Genomic DNA, 23,505 nt, shown 5'->3' on the forward strand with positions numbered 1-23,505 from the left:
TTCTGTTTCCCCTACCTGGCCACTCGGTTTACCAACTGAGAAAGAAGGGGTAAATCTAGTATACTGTACACACTTCCCAAAGTTAGGCATAACTATCTTGCACACATCTATCAGAAGCAGTAGACCACAGGTGATATCTTACATCCCGCAACATCAGCCGCCCTGGGAACAAATATGTAGTTCCAAGGAGACATTTGTAGTTCACCTTTGAGCAATGCTGAGAGAGAGAAGGATGAGGGAGGGAGAAAGAGACAGATGGGTAAGTGCGAGAGACGTACCAGTGAGCAAGGGACAGGCAGAGAGGATGAGATAAACCACAGATCATTCATGTGGTGAGTGAGGTAGCAGTACTTAATCCATGGGGTGAATAGGGGCTTCTCAGTAAAGCAGGAGAAACAAAAAGCCCCCACTCACCCCACTGATCAGGTTCTGTCTGAACTCACATCTCCCCTTCCAGCCTTAGGCATAGGCTGTATTAGGGAGACAGAAAGGGAATATTTGCCCTGCCAATAGAAAATCCACCAATTACCTTCCTTAACATCTCCCCTATTAAAGTTATCAGGACTCCCACCACCACCACTGGCCTGCCTTGTTACTAAAACAAAATAGAGATCAGTTGTTAGACCAGAGCAAATTATCCTGGCATACTTTTGTGCCTCCTCACAGACTGGAGGAAAGCAATTGGCCGGATGTGACCTCAGAATCCAATACTATTCTCCACTGTAGAGTTGACCAAGATTTCCAAGTTGAAAGGAAAGGCTGTACTGTAGTTTGACAAGAGACCATCTGCTTTGCACACAGAAAGTCCTGGGTTCCATTCTTGACTTTCCAAGTACAGCTGGGAAAATCTCTAGCCTGAAGACCTCCTGTCATTCAGTGTAAACAATGGGCTAGACGGGCCATGGCTGAGCTTTCTGTTTACTTTTTTCAATTTTGTTGATTATCTTTGGTATTTTGTCACATAGAAAAGTGGGATATAAGTTGAATAAACACATTCTTTAAAGTACACCTCCAAAAGTTTGCCCTGATTTAATCTGGCAGCATATGCTATGCACAGAAACATTTTATAATGCAACTTTATCTCTTCCGCACAAATGCACACCCCTCAGAAATTGTCTGCAGATGCTCAAATAATGACCAACCAGTCTCTTGAGAATCTGGGGGCTTCAGATCCTGCAACAGTGATGGTCAAACACAATCTTCTTGGGAGGCTATTTGTATGGATTGTCATCTCTCACTTGGTTTGTGTTGTCACCAGCATTTGGAGGTAAGAATTGACCTTACAACTTGTCACATTGGCAGTGATGTGTTGGAGCCAGCTCACACTGGCTCATGTTAAATTTTCTGGAATTTTGCAAGCCAGTTAAGAGTTGACCTGAGCCATGAAAGCTGGTGCACTGATCAGCTGCTTGGCGGCTAGCGGTGCAGCATGGTGGCAGCAATGGAGCCCGCAGGGTCAATAAGGCCTGGAGGCATTGGGATTTTTTTTTCAGAGAGCCAGTTGTTAAACATTTACCAGCACATCACTGCATATAGGTGTCTGCAAGGTGTCATCATCCTATAGATACCTCTGACTTGGCAGAAAATGCTTAATACACAATCCCAAAATACTGTTAAGGGTTGATTAAGCTCTGCCAGAATTGTAGCTTCAGTGTTTCTTCTAGATCTGACCTTAGAAAGCATCAATTCTACAAGCTCATCATAATCATTTTATCACCAGAAGAATCCTAGATCTTGCATCTTGTTGACAAAATCCCAGTACAAAGAGTCAGTTTTATCTTGTGCTATTATAGGATGATCACTGAAGCCTAAGGTTATGCAGACTATGTTTCGCTTGAATTTGAGGCAACACCAAGTTTATCTCTACCTCCTTCCTTGAACCAATGAACTGCCAAAAATACATATTTACTATGTATAGATTTCCAGCAAAAGTCTAGAAATGCTTCTTTTATACACAAGAGAGCTGACAAGGCACCTTTGCTAGGAGCACAGGCAGGCACTCTACTAACAAGGTCTGTCATGGAAGAAAGGGCATAGAAATGCTTGGGCAATTCCAGCACAGCCCAGAGGGCCTCTATGGTTGTACCTGCCAGAATGAGCCAGAGCAACGGTGGTAGATCTGCTAGACCAGGGGAGGGGAATGCTAACACACCACTGGTGAGCAGATACAGGACCTTATGCAGTTTCTGATCATTCAGACAAATCCACAGTAGCTTTTAGACTTAGAGCTCCAAACTGAATGCAGTGATTGCTGATGCCACTGACTTTAGCAAAGGATGATCATTCTGCCCGGAGCATGTCAGCTGTAATGGCACAAGTTTGCCCTACGACTACAATGTTTTGCTTGGACCTTTTCCCATCTCTAATATATAAAAAGATCCCGTTGTGATCAGTATGTGAACTGCTGGTGAGACAGGACCAGATATGGTGACAAGACTGCTCAGATAACAAAAGGCAACCAGGAGTTAAGTAGCAAAATCCAGATTAAGAGGAACCAAGAATATTTAGCACACACAGCATTAAAATCACAGTACCAACACTACTTTCCGAACTGCTTTTGTTTTCTCTGCCTCTCTCTTCCATGCATGTATACAGACCTTCCCCTCTCCCATGCTTACCTTAGAAAGCCTAATCTGAACGGCCACCCTCCTCATTCTCCAGGTTACTGAAGTTACTTACTTGCAAAATTGGTGGAAAGAATTTGTACAAGATGGAAAAGAGGAATGCAAATTGTGGCGTTTCTTCATAATACGCTATACAAAAATAAGAGTTGCATCTGTAATGTCACCAACTTTGAATTCTACTCTCACCACCTTTTTGATCTAGCCAAGATCACTGCTGGAATGTGTACTCTGTCAGATTTTGAGCAATCTGACATGAACTTCAGCAAGAAACTTTTCTCATTTCTCTAGTCTAGAGCCAGTTTGATGTAGGGGTTAAAGCACCAGGCTAGAAACAGGGAGACCATCCAACACATTTTTAACATTGTCCTTTAACTGTCTTTTAAGTAAAAACCCACATTGACCCTTATGAATTCAATTCTTGCAAAATTATTTTCAGTCTATCATCTAGAATCACTGTGAACAACTTGTAGTCATTATTCAATAATGATATCGGCCTATAGTTTCTTGTTAAAGTCAAATCTTGTCCCTCTGGGTGTTAATGCTATATTGGCCTCTGTCCAACTCGCTGGCATCTTTCCTCCCTTTAGGATAGAGTTCATTGTGTTTTGTAAAGGTTGTAAAAGTTCATCTTCAAAACATTTATAATAAGAACCTAATAATCGATCTGTTCCAGCCACCTTTCCTAATTTAATCATTTTTATAGCTTCAGAAATTTCCTTTACTGTTATAATTTGTCTCTCTTCCTCTAGAGAGATGTCACTTCCTTTATACAGATTGGAATAATAATGATGAAATGCTTTTTGTATGGCCACATTGTCCATTAATACAGTATCTCCTTTTTGTAATTTCAATATTTTTTTTTTTTTTTTTGGTAATTTATATGCTAGCCACTTCCCCGGTTTATTTGCAAACTCTTTTTTTTTTTGCTTTACATAATTCATTTTTATTTCCATTTCTCTTACTGTCAATATAGATAATTGTCATTGTAAAAGCTTAATTTGTTGAGAAATACTTATCTTCTCTGGAAATTTCTTTAATTCTTCTTTTCTCTTTATTTAATATAAAATAGCTTGTGTTTTCTCTTGACTCTTCTTTTTAAGTTCACTATTATGTTGTATAAAAAAAACTCTAATAAAAGCTTTACTTGCATCCAAAACCATTCTTAAATCAGTGCCTTTACCTAACTTATTTTCAAAAAAATCTTTTAATTTCTTTTTACAGTTCTTCACTATTGCTTCTTTCTGTAGCAACATTTTGGAATATTGGGGGCAACATAATGAAAAACAAGCCGTACTGATCTTCTTAGATGCAGAGAATGCCTTTGACAATTTGAACTGGGCTTTCTTGTTCAAGGTTTTGGAAGATATGAATTTCGGAGAGAACTGTATAAAATGGGTAAGATCGATTTACACTTCACAGAAAACACAAATAATTGTTAATAGCGATCTAACAAAAGCCTGTGAGATACAAAAAGGAACAAGACAGGGATGCCAACTGTCTTCCCTCTTGTTTATTTTGGGTCTTGAAATATTGAACAGAGATATAAGACAAGATGAAAGGATTGTGGGAGTAAAGATTTAAAAAGAAACTTATAAATTAAGGGCTTTTGCATGACTTGGTGTTGGTTTTGGAAGATCCTTTAAAGGGAATTGAAATATTAATGGGCAAATTTTTAAAAAATGGTGCATTAGCAGGTTTTAAGATTAATAAACAGAAGGCAAAGAAGTTAACAAAAAAGTGAAAATAGAAGATCAAACAGAATTGATGAATAAAACAGGTTTTAAGATTGAGAAGAAGGTAAAATATCTGGGTATCACTATGACAAACATGAATTGTATGTTATTTCAAAATAAGTATGTTAAGACATGGAATGAAGTTAAAAAAGATACATTAAGATGGGTGAAATTACTATTGTCATTGCTGGGGAGAATTTCTGTGATAAAAACGAATGTCTTGACTAGAATGATGCCTTTGTTTCAGAACAATATCTATTTTGACAACTGATGTGTGGCAGGGGAAAAAACACAAGTTAAATATAAGGTGTTACAAGATGCAAAGGAAAGAGGAGGACTGGGTTTAGCTGATTTGGAATTGTATTTTGCAATTTATTGTTTGGTTTGGATGAAAGAGTGGGTATTGCTGAGAAATAGAAGGCTTTTGGAGTTAGAAGAACATGACCTGAGATTTGGGTGGCATGGATATTTGTGGTATGATAAAGTCAAGGTTAATGTGGATTTTAAAAATCATTATGTTAGACGTGCCACGTTGAGAATATGGAATCGATACAAATTCAGTGTTCGAGAACACCTTTGTGGATCTCAGCACAAGAAGCATTTTATAGATAAGAAATAGGCAAACACAAATGGCTAACTTAATGCAAGATACTAGAATGTTGTCAAAGGGAATGTAAAATAAAATCAAGAGAAGAACTCAGTGATTCTCTTAGTTACAATTATTAGAAGGATTTAAAGCAGACAAAATAATTTATGGTTTTGAACATTGTAAGACTGAGTTTGAAATAGAATTGTGTACAAATGATGAACATGTAATTGTTAAAATGTATAAACTTTTACTGAAATTTGAAACAGAAGAACAAGTGAAAGAATGTATGATAAAGTGGGCTAAAAATGTTGGTAATAATATACAGATGGAACAATGGGAAAATATGTGGCTAAAAGTACTGAAATTTACACTATGTTATAATCTTAAAGAGAATTTTTATAAAATGATGTACCATTGGAATATGTTACCAGACAAATTATCTAGAATGTATAAAGGCACTTCAAATTTATATTGGAAATATGAACAACAAGAAGGGACATTTTATCGTGTTTGGTGGACGTGTAAAAATGCTAGAAAATTCTGGATTCAAATACATACACTGCTTCAGAAGATTTTAAAGATTAATATAAATTGAGATCAGAGGTTTTTATTTTGGATTGATGGACAAACAGTTGGAAAAAAGTCATGGAACTTGTTTTTGTTTATGATAACTGCAGCGAGATTATTGTACGTACAAAGATGGAAAGATTTGGCATTACCCACAATGAAGGAATGGTTGGTGAAGATGATGGAACTGAGTTGCTGAGATGGCTAAACTTGTTTGATCAGAGAAAAGACAATATCTACATTTATTGCTGACTGGAAACCCCTTACAGACTTTTTGCATGAAACAGAAAAAAATGAACTTATGATTTACGGTTTTGATAATTAGACGGGATAGATTATAGAAAGAAGAGACTTATGATGTAACCATAGAGTAAGAGGTAAATTTATAATCGTACTTATAACTGTTGTAAGGAAGATCGGAAGGTACTTCTTTGTATTTTTTCTTTCTTTTCTATTTTTCTTCTACTTTTTTCATTTCTTGCACTTTTAGCTTTCTCTTTGATTTCTTTTTCTTTTCTTTTTCTTACTTTATATTAGTTTGTTTTAGTTTTTATCTTCCTTTTTAAAAAAAATCTCTAATAAAAATTATATATATAAAAAAAGAAACTGGGAGACCATAAATTCTAGTCCTGCCTTAGCTGGGTGACCTTGGGCCAGTCACTCTCTCTCAGCCCTAGGAAGCAGACAATGGCAAGCCACTTCTGAAATCCTGCCAAGAAAACTGCAGAGACTTGTCCAGGCAGTTGCCAAGAGCCAACACTAACTCAAAGGCCAAAAAAAAAAGGGGGGGGGGTAGTTTGAGTATATTTAGCTTGAGATCCAGGTATCTCAAACTTATCATCAAACTTATTGTAAGGCATCCCAGCACAGGGGATCCCAACATTTTTCCCACAGTCCTCCTAAGTTAGCCATCTTCATGATCAAAAATCCACTAGTGACAATCAAATACTTACTCACTATTCAAATACTTGTTCTTGAAATAATCCAATGTGTTCCTTTCATCAGGGAGAAAGGAAGCAGATACCAGGAGGAGCTCATCCATTTTCGAAGCCTTCTTCCTCTCCTATATTACAAGGAATGCCTGTCCCAGTAGACTTTAGGGAGTGAAACCTGGAACAAGGAAGACACAAAAAATGAAGTATACTACGATGTTGAAGAATTATGATGGTTTTAAAGGTTAGAACTGTGAACGCTGATGACCACCTGGGATCCCCTGGGTAGAGGACTTGGCACTCTAACTCATTTGAGTCATAAATCAAAAAGATCCTTCTTGCAAATACTATGTACAGTATGTCTATTCAGAACTTATCCCAGCTGAATTGAGAGGAACCCTTTAAACCACATATAGTTTTTCAGCCTAACTCCAACTGAGGCTGCAGCTTCAGCACCAATCTTTAAAAATATTGCTAAACATAATTAGCAGCCTAGCTGAAAGATTCGGCGCAATGTGGCTTGGCAGCGTTTGTGTCAGCATGAAAGCTAGCACAGGTCTGTTTCATGTCAGATTCCTTTGGTTGCATGTAGATCTGTCCTTATTTAACACTCCCCTCCAGCTGTGCTTGGCTAGGCTCATTAGTACTCCCTAAAGGAGATTTTATTATACTGACACTTCAGAACAACTCCTTTATTTTGTGTTTATGCACTATCTCCTCTCCCCTCTTTGAATAAATCATCAGGAATCAGTCTGTTGCATACAGCTCAAACAGAGGCTGCGTCTAGATACCTTCTATGGCTAGGAAGGTTCTTCTGCAGAAAAGCTCTTCAGAAAGCCAGGAATTCCAGGAAGTGAGATGAATAGATAGGCAGCCTTTATTTGAGCTGTATATGGAATGGGCTGCCAAGTACAAACGTGATACATAAAATCTTAGGATGAGACCAAAGACTTATCTGTTCCAGCATTCTATTTCCACAATGACCAACCAAGTGTCCATGGGAAACCCAGAAGCACTAAACCCAAGGGCTTTCCTGGTCATGACCCATGCTGCATCTAATACTGAACATAATATACATCCATTGAAACTGGCAGCTCTTGATAGGGTTATCCTCCAAGAATTGTTCAGTCCCCTTTTAAAGCCAGCCAAGCTGGTGGTTCTCTTTTTCTTTTATTCTTTCTTTGTTCCATTGTGTTTTTATCTTGTATCATCAACTGTACAACTGAGAAGGGGAGAACAGGATTGTTGTTCTGTAGAAGAATCTTAAAAAAAGTTTTCAATAAAGAGAGAATAACAAAAGAGCCTGAAAACACTATCTGCTAGAGCAACCCCCTATCTAGGCTTATTGAGACCTTCAGAGAACTCTAAAAAGGAAGTGAAGTAGCATTTTCCTTTGCAGAAAACATGCTGATTCTTGTTTAGCAGGACTTGTCTTTTTATATGAGTAATTATTTTTATCTTGCTAATGCTTTACCTAAAGCAAATGTTAAACTAACTGAATTTCCTGGATCCCCTGGATTTTTTTTTCATGTTAGTTTTGCTATTTTCCAGCCAGCTAACATAAAGGATGATCTTAGAGATCATAGGTAGTTTATTAGAAACTCACTTCTTCTTAAGAATCTTTGGATGCATACCATTTGAATCCAATGGTTTGATTTCAATTTTTTAATGAAATCTAGAGTTTCATCTCTTGCTTACTACTGTTTGCTTCAGAACCTCAGGTTCAGCTTTTGCAAATATCAGTTCAGAATCAGGTATACATATCTTATATAGTGCAGGGAACTGTAAAGAAATAATCTTCTCTGCAGCTTTTAAAGTTTCATTTAGGACTTAGATCTTTGTCACTAATACACCCCTCTGGCCATTTTCCTGCTTACAACACGTATTTAGACAATATTTCATTATTAGTCATTATTATTAGCAACATACTGCTCAAAATCCTTTTGGCACCCTTTATTCTCTCCTTGCATTTTTCTTAAATGTGTGTTCTTTTATGTTCTTCTCATTTGGACAACAATTTCTTCAAGGAAACTTTTTTTTTTCCATCTCTAGTAGATTCTTTGACAGTACTTGTTAACAATACTGGTGACCTCTTGGACTTTTCAAACACACAATATATATTCTATTGAGCTTTTATTACTGTAGCTTTAAAAAAACATTCTGGAAAGATGTGATCCTCTTCACTTTCCAATTTTCCATTTTCTTTTTATCAATCCCCATTTTTTTTAGAATTTCCTCTTTCTAAATAAAATCTGACTCTGTTGGCCTTTGTAGGCAATTTTCCTCTTACATATAAATTAAAACTGTAACACTATAGTCATTGTTTCTTTCTGGTTTAATAACACATCGCATGCTATCTCTTTGTTTTCACTCAGGATTAAGTCCAGAACCACATCCCCTGAGGTCATTTATGATGTACAGAAATTTAACTCTTCATCATAATATGCAAATTTAATTACTCTACAGGAGGCTAATTGAAGCCATCCATTACTACGACACTCTCTCCGATTTGATTCTTCATCTACAGATCCAACTAACCCTCTAGGTAGTATATTCACAATACCATATTTTCTTTATGCTACCAAAGAAAATCTACAGGAGAGCTGTACATAAGCTCAGTTCTTATTCCTACTAGTTGTGGGGGCTTGGAGATGGAACAGCATTTTTAAGCACTCTATAAAGATTCCTCTGAACCATCTCTAAGGATTTTCCCCAGCTGCAAGTTTTGGTCCCCATTCCCCAATATGTCCACACAGTCTCAGCAGGTGGCAGCACCTGGCCATCCTTGTTTGGATCTGGGACCTAAGTAGAATCAGGTCTGTTTGAGAGACTATCAGGAGAGCTCAGGGTTACAGACTAGACTGAACAGTAAAAAATAAAAAAAATGTGGAAGAAAATGGCAAATTACTTTCGTACTGTTGCCAAGAGAACTGTACAAATTCTATGACGTCACCGGGAGAAAGTGTGACCTAAAGGAGATTTTACCTTTTCACTTCTACACACTTTCCCCCCCACCCCCTCATCGGGGCATTGATGATGTGCAGATCTGAGGCAGTCTTGAACTAGGGTTTCAGGCAGCCAAGTTCTATTGGTCCCCCTCCTCTGCTGCATCTGGTGCACTGATTTCTCCGCTAACTCTTCAAGTCTTGCTCACCATCTAGGACTCTGCATCAGCCTGCCTGAATGTGATCAACAATCCCACTGATCAATCCAATCCATCCAATCCTATATTTTCTCCTCAGAGTTATGTTTCAATCTGAATAACTCAAAAAGCTGCTCCAATCCAGAACCAGATCACCTGAAACTGATGCAGTGTTTCTCAACCTTAGCAACTTCCAGATGTACGGACTTCAATTTCCAGAATTCTCATCAATAGCCATGTTGGCTGTGGAAATCTTGGATTTGAAGTCTCTACATATGGAAATGGCCAAGGTTGGGAAATAGTGAATTAGAGGCTTGGGGGCTTTTTTTAAATTAAAGATTTGCCAGGCATAATGAGAATTTTGTTTCTTCTCATTTCAGAAAATGGGAATTGTTCTAATATTATTATTAGAATACTGGTCCTTCTCAGTTTCAGTCTTAGCAAGAAGAATAGTCCTCCCCTTCATTCTATATGATTTAGAACTTTTATATTTCAGGAAAGAGGAACACTTCTTTCTCTGCCATCCTAAATATGCCTGTCCCTGTGATGCTTCTGGAAAATATTCTACTATTGCTGCTATGACATTCAAGGAATATTTTGATGCCAGAGATTTTGGCAGGAGTACTGCATTTGCCCAAAATTAAATGTCTGTTTCTAAGAGTGATCCATCTCCCAGCATATAAAAAATACATTTCTTCATCAACCCTGGCAGAATAAGGCAGAGTTATATGTGACGATGATTGAAATCAACGTTCAGAGTCATAATTTTGATCTCTGCTTTCAAAGTATCCACAGCCATTGCTGGAGGTCAACCCGAAAGAGTTACATTCTCTCCCTGATATTCTAAGACCCTTTACTGATTAGCTATCCAAATTATAAGAAAAAGTGCATATGCAGCCTTGTTAGATTTCATATGCCTTTGGAGGTGAGATTTATAGCCCATTGGGATAATGATGTTACAAACAAAATGATTTGCACTTAGGATTTACAATCATCCATGAGAAACTCAAGTAAAAAACAACATGTAAATCTCAGTGCTGATGCTCAGGAGGTTTTGTCTGCTTATGCAGAACTGGGATTAACTGCAGAAGCCAATGTGCCCCCTTGATGTGTTTGAACTAACTCACTCATACACCTGCCACATATTTATTTTCTACCCAAAGGAAAAATCTGAACTAAATGTCATCCATCCTCAACAAATCTACTCAACAGTCAGCCCCTGTGTGTTTGTGAGTGCACTGTGGTGCTTTCTGCACAAATGCAACAATCAGGCAGCCAACAGCAGAGAACATATGCTTTATCTGGTTGATGTTAGATCCTTTGGGGGAGAGGTAAATCAATCTCTCAATTTCCTTTAATTTAGGTTCAATAAAATCTCTGTCTAACAGAATCTCACACAAAGAAATGGCTTTAAGCCAGATTAGCCAGTCTGTTGTTTGACCCCAATTCACATGCTGAGACTGGCACTGACACAGAGGCTGAAGCTCTTTCCATCATACCTACTTGGTGCTTTTACAATATTGTAGTGGTTGCTTTAGCCATGCTCAGAACTTTGGGTGTAGTCTTGCATGTAAGCAGCATGACCAATGATCTCTTCATCTATCAGAGAACAAGGAGTTATTAGTGGCATGTCACACGCTGGTCTCACCCCACCCCACTACCCCACCCTACACTAACTAGTCCCAGTAGTTCCACAGCAGCTGCTACTGCTTCCATTCCTACTTGCTACCATCCTTGGCCTTCTGTTGTTTGCATTACTCTAAAGCAGTGTTTCTCAACCTTGGCAACTTGAAGATGTATGAAGTCCAGATGTTTTCAAGTCACCAAGGTAGAGAAACACTTCCCTCAAGTGATGCTCCTCCTCACTTCCACTTTCTAGGGGAAATCAATTTCTATGGGAAACAAGCTAGGTATCTCATTTTTCTTTCACTGCTGGGACAAGAAATAGCTCTGGACCAGTGAGCACAGGGACATTATCATCAACATCAAAAGGAAACTGAATCAGTGCAAGAAAAATTAAAGTGGTAGGCACACTGGGCCCTAACTAGGTCTATCTCTCAGTGCCTAAAGATGCGCTAGGTAGGAATTGTTCAACAGTTTGTTTCAGTTCCATCTGGAAATCCCTGGGAAGTGCGGTCTTTCCTTGCCTCCTTAAGCCATTAGGAATACCAGAAGACCTTACCATGAGCAGACTGGCCTTATTCCCAAAGTGGACAACTTTCAAACTAAGAATGTAGAAGATTGCCGGGAACAAAATGGTAGAACTGTAGCAGAATACATTATGTCTCTCCTGATCTCACGTGGGAGTCGGGTGGCATCACCCCCAAAAAATATTAAATGAGACAGGGTCATTTAAATGCACAGCTGCACATTTAGAAATAATAACTATAATTTAAGTAATGATACAGCTCACCATACTGTAACCAGCTGACCTTCATGCATCATAGGCAACTTCAGAGGCCTGGTGTGCCTTCCTGTTTTTAGAGCACTTTACCTTTAACCAGATTAGAGCATAAGAACCCTCCAGAGAACTGTCCTCTGTAAAATATAAATGGCCACCCTTACTTTTTCAAAACTGAAAATCAAACTGAAAATCAAGCAGTGTTCTTCTGTTTTTGGCATGCATGGACAAGTATGCATCCACAAGTAGATATCCGGAAAGTGAAAAACTTGTCATCAGGCGTACTTGAGAACAAGTCTAAAAGGGCACCCACTTGAATAATGAAGCCCCTTGCCCCAAGTCAATATGTCTTCTAGCATATAAGATCAGACACAAGTACCCGCCACTGCCAAACAGAAAATATTCTCCTCCTTTCATCAAAAACTATAGAGACTCCCTGCATCAATATTAGGAGCAGTATTTTTAGAAATATACATGTGTGCGAAGTTTCAGGTTCTCCTTTAAAACACAGAAACCTATCACTCACAAAAGTACAGAGGAGGGTGACCAAAAATGAATTCCTGAGGCTGGAATATTCCTAGCAGCTTAGAATAGGAAAGGAACTTGATCTATAAAGCAATTATCAGCAAGATACTTGAACTGATTCTTTGGAGCAACTTAGATCTGCCTGTGGGCTTTCTATTCTGTTCTTACTAGGAGCAGCTACTCCATTGGAGAGTCACTTATACAGTGAGATGGGCAGCGTATAAATTTGATTAATAAATAAATTTGATTAATAAATTGGATCAGCTAATATCTATGGCCCTAAAGGCTCTTCAGTTTTCTTGCAACCAGCATCCAGCCTTATCATTAGGCAGGGTGAGCAACCATCTCAGGTGGCAAATGCTGAATGTGTCACATGTGTGAGATTTGCCCCGTTCGACAGAGAAACTCTCGTGACACGTGTGGTTCACAAAGAAGGTTTACTCATGCGTAACGTAGTAGTCACAAGCAAAGCCAGGACTGGCTTGGTACAATTGCATCACTTGTTATATTCCCCCCTTCCCGCGCTTTTTCCCGCCTCGTGATCGCGTTGCGGCTGTGGGCTATTAGGCCCCCCAATGTCCCCCCTGATCGTTCATGATGGCAGGGTCGGTCAGAGTCCATTGTCCTTGATTGCCAGTCCCCCTCCGGCTGGGTTGGCCCCTCCCTGCTACGTGCAGACCGCGGGTTCTGTGCTGCGTTGCGATCTTGTTTCGCTGCCCTGCGGCCCCGTTCCTTGCTTGCTCGCGCCGTTATCAGTTCGTAATTAAAAGCTTCCGCTGCGGTTTTCCTGTTCAGCTGGCCGCAGGTGGCTCGTTAATTAGCGGCGCTTTCGGTTCCTCTTTTCCCCGCTAGCTACCGCCGGTGGATTCCGCGTGGTCTGGTTGCGAGCTTCCCTGCAGCCCCGTGCTTCCCTGAAACCTCGTGCTGACCGAACCTGACATGCCGCCCCCCTGACGACAACTCCCCCCCTCGGTCCTATTTCGGCTTCCCGGGGTATTTACTGTAAAAGTCCTGCACTAGGTCCGGCGCCCTTATGTGGGTTTTACTCACCCATTCGCTGTGGGACTTGGGGAAATGTTTCCATTGCACTAGGAGCTGGGTCTGCCCCTTGTGCCTCCGGGCGTCCAGTATCCGGTTGATTTCGAAATGCTGCTCCCCCCCGACCATGATGGGTGGTGGTACTCCCTCCGCCTTGTGCCAGGCGTTCCCCGGCTGGTGCAACTTTAGCAGGCTGCAATGGAACACCGGGTGGATCTTCCCGAGGCTTTTCGGGAGCGTCAGCCTGACGGTCACCGGATTGATGATCTCCGAAATGGGGAACGGCCCCACAAACCTCGGGCTGAGTTTTTTCGATGCCTGGTGCGTCTTTAGGTTTTTGGTTGACAGATACACCTGGTCCCCCACTTTCCACTTTTCCTCGGGGAGCCTCTTGCGGTCCGCGTGCTTCTTGTAGTCGGCTTTGGCTCTTTGCAATGCCGCGTGCGCCGCTCGCCGGGTCTCGTCGATTTGGGCGAACCAGGCGTCCAGGGAGTTGATCTGGGATTCCGGCTGAGGCAGCTCCGGCATGGGGACGAATTCTCTCCCGGTGGCTACTTTGAACGGAGAGAACCCGGTGCTCTTGTGGACAGCGTTGTTGTATGCCACCTCCACGAATGGTAGTAGCTCCGCCCAATCGTCCTGTTGGTGCCCCACGTAGCAGCGCAGGTACTGTTCGAGCCCCCCGTTCAGGCGTTCCGTGGCTCCGTCCGTCTGCGGGTGCGCCGCGGAGGATAGGGCTTGTTTCGTCCCCACCCGCTTCAGGAACTCCCGCCAGAACCGCGCGATGAAGTTGCCGCCCCGATCGCTGACGATACGTCGAGGTGCGCCGTGGAGTCGGTAGACATGTTGCACGAACAGTTTCGCCAGTCCCTCGGCCGTGGGGACTCGCCGGCACGCTACAAAGTGCGCTTGTTTGGAGAATAAGTCCGTGACCACCCAAATGGCGGTCTTCCCCTTACTCTCCGGGAGCTCCACTATGAAGTCCATGGCGACCTCTTGCCAAGGGCCGTTGGGTTCCGCTACCGGCTGGAGTAGGCCTCTAGGTTTGCCTTTGGCTCCTTTCGCCGTTGCGCACACCGGGCAACCCCCCGAGTACGCCTCCACGTCCTTCCGGAGCGTGGGCCACCAAAACTGCCGCCGGATTAAGTGGAGTGTCTTTACGAAGCCGTAATGCCCCGCGCTCCGGCTGTCGTGGGCTCTCTCCATGACCTCCCATCGGCAACCCTCGGGCACGTACAGCTTTCCTTCGTGCCACCACAACCCCTCTTGGCCGGTTAGCGCCTCTCGGTTCTGCTTGAGCCAACCGTCCCGCTCCGCTGCCTCCGCGAACCCTTGCCTTACTTCAGACGCCGCGTCCCGTCGCTCCCCCTTGGTCTGGCTTCGGGTCACCGCCTTTGCAGCCAGCCTGCTGGCGGGGATGACGGAGTCCACGATCTCCTCCCGTAGGCTGGCGTGTTGGGGCATGCGAGACAGTCCATCCGCTAAGAAGTTGCGCTTCCCGGGGATGTGTTTCAGTGTGAACCTGAACCTCCCGAAGTATTGGGACCACCGTGCCTGTTTGGGGGATAGCTTACGCGGGGTCTTCAGGGCCTCGAGGTTCTTATGGTCCGTCCACACCTCGAACGGTTCAGTTGCCCCCTCCAGTAGATGCCTCCACGTGGCCAGCGCCCACTTGACCGCGTACGCCTCTTTCTCCCACACCATCCACCTCCTCTCCGTCTCGGTGAATTTGCGGGAGGCGTAGGCGCACGGGTGGATGGCCCCCTCCGGGCTGGGTTGGAGCAGGACTGCTCCCGTTGCCACGTCTGATGCATCCACTTGGATTATAAACCGCCGGTCTGGGTCGGGATGGCGCAGGATCGGCTCCGCGGTGAACCGCTGTTTTAGTTCCTCAAACGCCCCCTGGCATTCTGCAGTCCACGCGAGTGCCATGCTGGGCTTGGGGGTTTTCCAGTGCCCTTGGTTTTTAGCAGGTCGGTTAGGGGAAGGGCGATTTGGGCGAAGTTCGGGATGAACTGACGATAGAAGTTCGCAAACCCTAGGAAGCTTTGGAGTTGCCTCCGGGTTCGCGGCGCTTCCCAGCCCAGGACATCCCTTACTTTCGCCGGGTCCATCTCAATTCCCCGGCTGGATATTCGGTAGCCGAGGTAGTCTAGTTGCTCTCGATGGAACTCGCATTTCGAGAGCTTTGCGTACAGCTGTGCCTTCAGCAGTCTCTGGAGCACCGTGCGCACCAGGCTCACGTGCTCCGCCAGGGTCTCGGTGTAGATGAGGATGTCGTCCAGGTAGACCAGGACGCCCCGGTAGAGTAGGTCGTGCAGCACCTCATTAATTAGCTGCATAAATACCCCCGGGGCCCCTTTTAATCCGAACGGCATCACGGAAAACTGGTAGCTTCCGAGCGGGGTGTTGAACGCCGTCTTCCACTCATCTTTTGCGCGGATCCTAACTCTGAAGTAGGCTTCGCGCAAGTCCAGTTTTGTGAACACCCTCCCCTTCGACAGATGCGACATCAAGTCCTTCATCAGGGGGAGGGGGTATTTGTACTCCGTGCTGATTGCGTTCAGCCCCCGGTAGTCTACGCACATGCGGAGCGAGCCGTCCTTCTTCTCCCGGAATAACACCGGGGCCGCTAATGGTGACTTCGCGGGTTGGATGAATCCCCGTGCTAGGTTCTTGTCTATGAACTCGCGCAGGGCTCCCATCTCCCTCCTCGACAGGGAGTACATTTTTGGCTTAGGCAGGGTCGCTCCTGGCTCTAGCTCGATGGCGCAATCACTGGGCCGGTGTGGTGGGAGCTGGTCAGACTCCTTCTCCCCGAACGCTGCCGCCAGGTCTCGATACTGCCTCGGGATTCCGCCGCCCGTCGGGGGTTCCCCGGGTCCGGCCCCTCGCTTTGCGGTTGCCTCGCCAGTCGCCGCTGCCTCCCCTCGCCTCGGGATCGTGGCGGGTCTCCGGGGTCCCGGCGCTGCTGCTGCTGCTGCTGCTGTTGCTGTTGCCGCCCGGGTCTCGGGCCCCATCTGCTCTCGCCCCGTCTCCCGGTGTCCCGGACCCTCCGCTTGTCCGCCGGTGGTTGCGGCTGCCTCCGTCTCCACGGCTCGGTCCCCTCTGCTCTCGCCCCTCGCCGGTCTGTCGACCCCGAACCGCACTGCCTCCGCCGTCCAGTCGACTCGTGGGTTCCGCCGCCGCAGCCACGCCAAGCCGAGTACCACCGCGTAGTCGGCCACCGGGACCACCACGAACCTCAGTTCTTCCCGGTGACTCCCGATCGTCATCTGGACCGGCTCGGTGTAATACTGAGCTGGTCCCCCCCCTGCCAGCGTGCCATCTAACTGGCTGAATGAAATGGGCTCCCGGAGGCGCCTCAGCTGTAGCCCGAGCCCCGAGACCACCGCTGGGTGCATCAAGCAGTGGGTGCAGCCCGAGTCCAGTAGCGCCCGTAGCTGCGCCTCCCCTCCGGATCTCACCCCCCGGACGTGTATCCTCACCCGGAACGGTGGGCAGTCCTCGTCTCCTATTGGGTCCGCGCGCCTCGACTCCCCTGCTCGCACTGGGACGCCGTTCAGTGCGAGCGCGCCTCGTTTCCCGCCGGCTCCGAGTCCTCTCCGGAGGATGCTGTTTCCGGGGTCGACCACCACCCGCGTCCTTTCTCGGTCACCGCCGCCACTGCCCCCTTCCGCGGTCGGTCACCGGTCCTTTTCCCGTTCGCACGCGGGGTTTTGACTTCGGGCCGTGGTGGGGCGCCTTCCCGCTCCGTCGGGCACTGCGCCGCTCGGTGGCCTCTGCCTCCGCATCGGAAACACAGATTCGGGGCTCTGGTCGCCTCTCGCCTCCCGGTGGACTGCCGTCGACCGCTCCGTCTCTCCTCGGGGTCCTCTCCCTCGGCCGGTCCCTCGTCTGGTCCCGTCGTCTTGTGCTCTGTTGGATCTGCCGCCACGCCGATTCCGCCGTTCCGGCCAGCCAGATCCAATCCTTCACTGTGGCCGGGTCGTCCCGCCCCAGTGCCCGTTCCAGGATCTCTGGGTTGAGTCCCCTCTTAAAATACTTCACCTTCAGGGACTCCGGCCAGTCCGCGAGCTTCTCGGCCAACCTCCGGAACTCCAGGGCATATTCCGATACCGATTTGCCCCGCTGCCTGAATTGTAGGATGTCGTCCTCCGCCCGCTTGGCGCTCAATGTGTCCTCGAATCTGTCCCGGAGCGCCTGCATGAAGTCCGGGAAACTCCGTAGTTCCGCCGCGTTGGCATCGTACAGCCCGATCACCCAGCTGGCGGCTTGGCCATCTAGCAGCTCGGCCACGTAGGATACCCTGTCCTCGTCTCTAGCGAACAGGTGACCACCCCTCTGCATGAACCCCCTGACGTGCGTCAGAAAGTGCGGCAGCTGTTCGGGGTCCCCTGAGAACTTCCCAGTGATACCTCGAAGTCTCAGGGCGTCTGCCGCCCGTTGGTCCTCCGACCGGGGCGCCGTGGGTGGTGCCGGCGGGGGTGTCGGACCGCCCCCTGTCGCTCGCCTCCTCGTTCACCGCCGGTGGCCCCACTCTCTGCAGTAGGGTCTGGAGCATCGCCTCCACGGCGTCTAGGCGTCGCTCGACTCTCTCCTCTAGTCGGGCGAATTTCTCGCTCCACTCACGGTCCCGGAACCCCGAACCCCGGGTCATCGTAACGCCCGAATCGTCTGGTCCTTGATTCACGCCCATCGACCACCGCTCGGATGGAGTGCGCCCGGCCCTGGCCGCTGCCCCGTCGCTCCCGGGCGGCTCCGACCGCCCTTCCGCGAGCCTGGATCCCTCGCGCTCCAGCTGACCCACGGATTCCTCGTCGCTGGTCATGCCTGTATTGAGAAAGAAAACGCTCCTCGGTGGTACCGGGTAGCGCTGACGGTGAGTCCTGGCTTTATGTGAGATTTGCCCCGTTCGACAGAGAAACTCTCGTGACACGTGTGGTTCACAAAGAAGGTTTACTCATGCGTAACGTAGTAGTCACAAGCAAAGCCAGGACTGGCTTGGTACAATTGCATCACTTGTTATATTCCCCCTTCCCGCGCTTTTTCCCGCCTCGTGATCGCGTTGCGGCTGTGGGCTATTAGGCCCCCCAATGTCCCCCCTGATCGTTCATGATGGCAGGGTCGGTCAGAGTCCATTGTCCTTGATTGCCAGTCCCCCTCCGGCTGGGTTGGCCCCTCCCTGCTACGTGCAGACCGCGGGTTCTGTGCTGCGTTGCGATCTTGTTTCGCTGCCCTGCGGCCCCGTTCCTTGCTTGCTCGCGCCGTTATCAGTTCGTAATTAAAAGCTTCCGCTGCGGTTTTCCTGTTCAGCTGGCCGCAGGTGGCTCGTTAATTAGCGGCGCTTTCGGTTCCTCTTTTCCCCGCTAGCTACCGCCGGTGGATTCCGCGTGGTCTGGTTGCGAGCTTCCCTGCAGCCCCGTGCTTCCCTGAAACCTCGTGCTGACCGAACCTGACAACATGGTCTTCTCTGCTAGGGAGGATGCAACATTAGTCCCAGCAAGACATATATTACCCCAGGTTGGGAGGACTCAAAATTCACTAATGTAGGTTGTGTTCAATAAACACTACGACCCTGAACTGAATCATATGTTATCGCCCCTCCTTTGTCAGCTGATAGCATAGGGCCTCAGAATGGTACTTTGAGCAAAATGACAATTATATCCATTCGTATAAATTCCATTATGGATACTCACACCCCTTCATTTTTTTGTGGACAGTGATGATATATTTTCACTTTTTTGGAAGAGCATAACCAGCCACCCTAGGATTATTATATGCTATATCTTTCAAGAAGCTCTTTAGATAGGAGGATCTTAATTTGCAGTTCTGTCTTTTGTAGAGTTGAAGCCAGTAGCCTTCATGAGCTTCTTTCACCAAGCCAAATGTTGTAGGGTGACTACTGTAAGCATCCTGAATCCATATTTGTTGTGCCCATGCATATATAAAGTGATGGTTATCTGAATTATTACACAAAAAAGGTGTTCATGTGTCCCTCCCTCCCCTCCCTCCAGCACACTGTACTGTTGAATGAACCATTTTTTCATTATCCTTCATAGCATTCCATTCACCTATTGCAAGGTTTTGTATCATAATATGAAAGGTACATACTAGGTTTAGAAAGACAGCCATGCTCAATCCAAAGGTAGCATTCCAACTGTCTACAGCCAGGTGCCCTCCTTCAACCTCGATCATCCCCAGTCAGCACATCCAAAGACTTGTGGGACAAGAAGGGCTGGAGTTGTAGTCCAACTGTCCAGCCAGCTGTATTAGTCCTCTTATTTTTTGCTAATGAACATCCAGAAACAGGCTGACTGGCTAGGTGATACCAGCCTAGGCAATTTTATTTCCCAGTTTCAAGAACTGTGAGGATGGTGAAAGGCTCAAGAACATGGAATATTTTAAGTCTGAAAAGTAGGATTTGCCAAGCTGGTGATTCACAAAGAAAAATTATTTTTCCCAGCCATGTCTTTCACCCCCATGATGCTGGACTAGGCAGGGCTGCCTGAACCTCTGACAGAAAATTCTGAAATGCACAATCATAACCATTAATAAAGGCTGACGTTGTTCCACTGTTTGGGGTCAGTGACTCATATGGGAAAAAAATACTTCTTCAGCTATATACTTGCTGGATGGGTTTTTTTTTTTAATGTTTTCTCCTCTAAAGTTATAATAATTTATTATAGACGAACAGTACAAATCAGAGGTGAAAGTTAACAACTTTTGTGGTGACACGGTCTCTCTCCCTTGGGCCTTTTTAGGTTAGCTTGTGAGTGTCTCTTCACCTCTATTTATTACACTGTTTATTTTAGGATGAACCCATTGAACTACAGTAATCCAGACATCTCATTAGCTTAATTCATGCATGTTTGGCTGAAGTTTGCTTTACAGATCATTAAAAAAAAATGGTAGCCCTCTCCTTTTCCTCCTTAGGACCATGCTGATTTTCAGTGAAAACACATTCCAATCAGAATATACTAGTCCACCCAAAATGATGTCAGGTGTGTGTGTGTGTGAGAGAGAGAGAGAGAGAGAGAGAGATCTGATCAGCCTTGCTCAGACAAATTGGGGCACTGTTAAAATTTGTTCTGGGCTTTGTTCGTCATTTTGCCAATGCAAACCCCCAGTGGTGGTTGCTGTATTAAATTTGAGAATCTTTGTGATATATAAATTAAACGGATTAAAAATAAGTTGCATATTTATGTTTGCTCAATCCAGACTCCGATGAAATCCTCAGTTTTATTCATGGGGCATCATACACATTTGTTCATTGTTTTATGGAGGCTCAGAATCAAAAACTGAGAGCCAGTTTGGTGTAATTGTGAAGGTGCTGGCCTAGAAACCAGGAGACTGTGACTCTGGGCCACTCTCTCTCTCTCAGCCCAACCCACCTCACAGGGTTGTTGTTGTGGAAAAACAGGAGGCAGGAGCAACTGGTATGTTTGCTGCCTTGAGTCATATATAAAAAAGATGGGAATAATTTTTAAAAAGTATGTAAAAGTATATACAAAAGGCAGGATAAAAAAAAGTTTGAGAACCACTGGCATATGCTAAGGCAGAGTTTTGTCTGCTACCCCACCTTCCCTTTGCAAATCATTTCAAATTCCAATTCCAACCCAGCAGGTGATTCCCCTCCTTTGTCTTCAGGTACCAAACCCTAATGTGGGCCAGAAACTTGCTGGGAGCACTTACAGCCAATCATTGCTCAACCGAAGCTAGCCAATAAGTCGCAGGCTTTCAGTTTCAAACTTGCCAGCCCCTGAGTTTCCTCCCGCTTCTTCCATGCTGGAAAAGGAAGGGGAAGCAGTCCACCATGTGCCATTCTAGCAAGCCCTATGCAGCATGTTGTCCCAGCAAACCCCAACAGCAAGTCGGTAAAGCTGTTGTAAGGTTTGCAACCCCAAATCCCAGAAAAATCCAATGCCAAGAATTCAGGAGGAGGCTCTTAGAAAGAAACAGCTTTTTATTCGGCCGAGTAAAGGAAGCTGGGTGGTCAATAACCCAAAGCATAGGCAGCAAATATGCCAGGGTTTTGCCACACCACCGGAAATACAAGCTCAGTTTTTATAGTTTACAGGGACAAGGCAGTTTGAACTGCAGTTTGAACTGGTTTGGCTGCAGACCCTTTCCTGGATGCCCTCAAGATACACAAGGCAGGTTGAACTGGTTTAGCTGTAGACCCTTTCCTGGAGACCCTCAAGATATCCTGCGTGCGTGTCCCTCCCGCTTCGAGCTAATGGTGTCCTTCTAGCGAGGCTGCAAAGACAACCCCCCCCCCATTGTCTTTTGACAGGGTTTTTCCCTAAGCCAAGGGGAGCAGTGGAGAGTCTAGCTAATGCAAAAGGAAACACCCACAAGCACAGGGGAGCCCTCTGGGTAGTTGAAGCATGGGAAGGAAAAAAGCCTTGACCACAGAATGGCAAGGAAGCCAAATTTGCAGGGCTTTGCAGCACGTTATCACAGTTTTGCTGCCCACATCAAGCAACAGGCAAGCATCTGTACATTAGCAGAGACACGGTCAGTTCATTCTGCGGTAAGCCAGAACAGGCTGAACCACAAACCAGCCAACCCTATTTTAGCATAGTTGAGCACGTTATTGTGTGAACCCAGTCACTGTCTTATAATTCTGTCTCTTGTTCTACCTCATGGAGTTGTGTAAATAAAATGATGGGCTGCCCAACGCATGGCTATTTGGAATTGTAATAATAAACACCACCATGCTGCAAGAATGTGCTCTATATTTTTATCGTGGCGTGTCACTTCTGGGTGTGGCCATATGTGGATAATTCTTAGCTTTCAGATAAAGTTTGAATGGACCCTCAATTACCAGCATCTGCTGGCATTAGACGAGAGCTGTGTGAGTCGATGGCGGCAAAAAATGAGGAGGAGCCGAGTAGCACCTTTTCCAACCAACAAATGTTATTAAAAGGCATAAGCTTTTGTGAACTGCAACTCGCTTCATCAGATGCATCTTATGCAACTCATTTTATGGCTTATGCTTTTTAATAACATTTGTTAGTTGGGAAAGGTGCTACCAGATTCCTTCGGATTTTTTGCCAGCATCTGCTGAGTATTCTTCAAAAGAGTCGACACAACAACAACAAAGATCCAGGAGCAAGGAAATAAAAGACAAAGATGTCCTCCCTAGCATACTGAATCCATTCTAACATGTCTGAGCCCGGCCTTGTAAAAGGTTTATAGAAAAGGAACAGAAAATCAGGTACCGACATGCTGTGGCAATCAGCAATGCTATCATGAAAACAAAATACAGTACAAAGTAACCTCCATAAGAAAAGCCGAAGAGGATGTAGCTTTATTGCGAGGAGAAAGTGGTGAACTGGCAGTGGATGATGGTAGTGAGGACATTTTTTTTCTAATACTTTCCTGCCCCCTGGGCTTAATGCATGCTCCTTCTGCACCTGTTATTGTCCTAGCAGCTTCTAGATGTCTTCTCCACGTTCATCTCCATGTTTCCCTACAAATAGGTTGCCACATGAAGCACGAGTTCTCCTTCACCGGAGGTCTTCCAGCAGAGGCTGGAGGGTCATCTTTCAGAGAAGCTGGGGTAGATCCTGCCCTGCGCAAGGGGTTGGGCCGGATGACCTTTAAGGTGGCTTACAACTCTGTGATTCTATGAGCATCGCCACCTGAGGATTGTGTGGTTGGATGTATTACCCACCTAGAAAGGAAATATATCCCAAGAAGCCTTTGTATGCTGTACAAAATCCACAAGACACCTTAGTACCCCAGGAGCTCCTGCGGAAAGGGCAGCAACAATAATAGGACATCTCCAAGCACCCCAGAAGACAAAGAGTTGAGATTCATATCTATGCATGCTAGAAAACAGCTGTTTTAAGTATAACAGAAAATGGGCTCCAAAGGACACAGGATGCAACACCTAGGGAAATCAGTTAATACAGGGGTAAGTAACCCTTCATCTATGGGCCACCT

General features: G+C 45.4%; 1 long non-coding RNA gene across 1 annotated transcript in view; it reads right to left on the reverse strand.

Annotated features, from left to right (window-relative positions):
* Window positions 1-8,237, reverse strand: part of LOC112540873 (uncharacterized) — a 56,252-nt gene extending 48,015 nt beyond the window's left edge. The window contains exons 1-2 of the long non-coding RNA XR_003084922.2: window positions 6,717-8,237; window positions 6,467-6,623 (exon numbers count right to left, since the gene is read on the reverse strand). This is a non-coding gene — a long non-coding RNA (uncharacterized LOC112540873). The remainder of the gene's footprint in view (window positions 1-6,466; window positions 6,624-6,716) is intronic.
* Window positions 8,238-23,505: the final 15,268 nt, after the last annotated feature.

Source organism: Python bivittatus, unplaced genomic scaffold, assembly GCF_059951505.1.
Source record: "Python bivittatus isolate LINGU-HERP-01145 unplaced genomic scaffold, Pbiv_v1 ctg000020_np1212, whole genome shotgun sequence".
Taxonomy (NCBI): domain Eukaryota; kingdom Metazoa; phylum Chordata; class Lepidosauria; order Squamata; family Pythonidae; genus Python; species Python bivittatus.